Consider the following 3,338-nt stretch of genomic DNA (forward strand, 5'->3'; position numbering starts at 1 on the left):
GCAAAAAGAAGATACAGGATTTGAAGTCACAGAAATGTATATTAAGAATTTTGCGCAGTATATGATGTTTTAAAGGGAAAATAAGGTACAGTTTTTAAATATAAGTGTCTTCTCAGTGTACCCTGTCTATGTCTTTTGACCCTCACATTTTAATTGCTGTGGATCCTGTGCTTTTAAAATGTAATACCTTGTACAAAGTTATTTTGTGATTAAGAACTTTGTGCTGAACGCTTCAGAAGAGCACAGTGGAGGTGGGAACACAGCAACTACTGATATTTCAAATCCAGTAACAGCTGAGTGCTAAATATCTCCATGTTTCTTCAAAAGGCTGAGTAGTCTTTTTTAGTGGTTGTTTTGTGATGGGTTGACCAGTTCTATTGTCCTTACTGCACTCTAAACTTCTGATATTGATGGAAGTTGTATATAAAGGACTGTGTGTTAAGACCAGCTGTGTGCTTGGTAATTTTGCAGACTTACTGTGATCCACTAAAGTGAAAAATACAACGCTGTAGTTCAGTCTCTACTTACACTTAGCTAATACTGTAATTCTGCAGGAAATGCCCATACTTTTTTCAACATCTACTGGATTAAAAGTGTTTCTTCCTTTTTTGCTTTTTAAATGGAGCAAAGTGAGTACTGTTCCACTTTACAGTTGTCTGATAGTGATGTGTCTTCATTCTGTCTGTATTAAATTTGGTGATGTCCTTGTAGAAACTATGATTGTCTGTGAGACGTTTTAAATGTATTCTAACACCAAAGTGAGTGCTAATACTACAGTAGTAATTGCCTAACTGGGAAGTCTGGGAGGACAAAAGTTATTCTGTTGCTGTTGCATCAGTATCTAGAAATACCTGTGTAAAGAAAACCAAAACAACAACAAAAAAAAACAAACACCAACCCCCCTGCCCCCAGTTAAATATAAACATCTGTGCTTTGGCAAGTGCTTTCAGTAAGCAATCAGAACTTTTTTTCAGAGAAATATCTTCTAGGATGTGTTGCTACTTTTATTTACATCTTTGCCTCTTGAAAGGCATACGAATTTTTGTTGTAAGGCTTTTTCAGAACAGGTATGAGTTCTGTATTCGGGATAATATTAATAGTTTAAGGATTAATGGGAGAGATTTTTCTTTCATTTTTAAACCACTTTTGCAGTAAATTTTACCCAAGAACTACGTGCACATAGAATTTGTGTGTGAATCTATACATGTGTGCAAGTTCTGCCATTTGTGTGCATGGGTAGTAATAAGCAGGGAACTTCTGTGAGAAAAGCTGTGCACAGAAATATGTTTCACTTGAAAATGTGTCTAAGTTGCTGACAAACTGAAAGACGTGATGTTTCCTGAATATCCATATTTACTGTAATATATACACAGTGAATGCAATATACAGTAAACTTAAAAATGAGTTTGTCGTGCTTCAACAGATACAATAATCTTTTCCTGGTGATTTCAAGTGGAAGAATAGCTTGAATAATGTTTAATCAAAGGGACTGTTACTGGAATAATAGACTGTCATAATAAGTTTTATACTTTCTGTGGGTACTTAGTTCATCTGAATTGTGTCCCTTCTCTTTTTCTTTCTCTCTGGGCTGCTCTGATAACCAGTGGGTGAAATACAAAAGATCTGTGCTCCCCAAACAGCACTAGCAGAGCTGTTTCTGCCACTGCACGATGTCCTGTGTGGTGAAGCCCATGCTCCGTCCTCTGTGACAGTGCCTCAAATGGACTGAGATGTTATTTAGGCACTTGGACTCGAGACAGCCGTTCAGACTATCAGCTGTCCAGGGTTGCAGATGCTAGAATTGCCTCAACAGAGCTAGGATCTTTCTTTTGGACCAAGGAATTTCCTTCTGCTCCTGAACAGGTTTTCCTCAGTGCTACTGTTTATAATGAATGGATGGGCAGTTCTTTAAAGTGTGGTCCCTGTTGGTTGGCCTGAGTGGCTGAGTTGCCCAGCAAAGGTCCCAGTGCCTGCTCAGAAGTGGTGTGTGTTGAGCTGCTGGGTGCCCAAGTGCTACTACAGTGATGTGCTTGTAAACAGGGAAGTGCCAGTGCTTGTGGTTGTTCTGGGAGGTGGCCTGATTCACTTGGTGTGTTCACACCATTCCTGACTTGGACAAAGACAGCTTAGATTTCGGTTCAAAAGACAAGCAGAAAAAGTCACTGTCTTGCCCATCTGTTCATCGTAATCCAGTTGTTGAGAAGTTTACCCTGGAGATGGGAAACACAGCTTTTTACCTTCTTCTGGCTTAGCAAGGGGATGACGATTGCGCTTGACTCTCACTTCCCCAGAAAATGCTCTGACCAGTGTGCTCAGGGGTGTTCTTGAATTCACCACATGCCAAGTCTCTTTCAAAATCACCACTGCAAGCTAAAAATGCAACATCAAGGGGACAAAAGAGATTCAGGCATAGAGTGTGTAAACATTCTCTGGAAGAGGGCTAGGACTCTTCAGAAAAGAAGCTGTTCCCACTGCATTTTGATGACCCTCCATATTATTTTGTCTCTTAGTCCTGTTTGGATAAATGCATAAAAAACATTCAGGGCAAAACCTCAGCTCCACCCTTTACTAGGAGAGTTTGTTTTCTCTAGTCTGACAAAGTCAGCAGAGGAGTACATAGCTGAAGAGCAATTTGGAGTATTTCTCTCTCTCTCTCTCTCTCCCTCTCTCCACTGTCCCTTCAGGTGCAGGTTGAGGTTCACTAACGTGTTCTGAATACCCTATCCTGGTTATAGGTTGATCATTCACCTAGTAGCTGCTGTTTGATTACAGGCTGAACTTTGATGGAAGATGATGGTTTAAAGCCGTAACGGGCAGAACTGGTCTTGCCTTTATTGAAGTTAGTGACAGAGCCTCCATCACCTTCAGCAGCTCAGGGTGAGGCACTGCAGTTGCAACTCAGAGCAAATATGATGAGCTCAGCCTTTTTCTTCTGTAGGTGCTTAAGCGTGTGCTTAAAAGCTGTGCTGAGCTGGGTACAGAATGGAGCAGAAGATCAGCACACAGAGAGAAAGAAAGTAGAGTTTTGTTAGTAAGGGTCTCCACGCCTTCAGCTACCTGCCAAACTGTCCAGGAAAAAAAACCACCACTGGACTTCTTGTATTTCTTCGATTGTTTTTATAGTGTATAGTGGGATGAATTATATCAAATATAATTGTTTCAAAATGGTATTTCAAAGTAGGTTACAGTTTAGAACTTCCATCTGAAAAGATGTCTTTTGCAGTTACATCGATGAGAATCCTGAGGTATCTTGTAAATTCTGCATCATCATATACTTTTGATTAAAGTAGCACTTAGCAGTATTGCCACCAGCACTCTGAAATAATGTGCAACTGTTA

Source organism: Charadrius vociferus, unplaced genomic scaffold, assembly GCF_000708025.1.
Source record: "Charadrius vociferus isolate BGI_N301 unplaced genomic scaffold, ASM70802v2 scaffold134, whole genome shotgun sequence".
NCBI lineage: Eukaryota > Metazoa > Chordata > Aves > Charadriiformes > Charadriidae > Charadrius > Charadrius vociferus.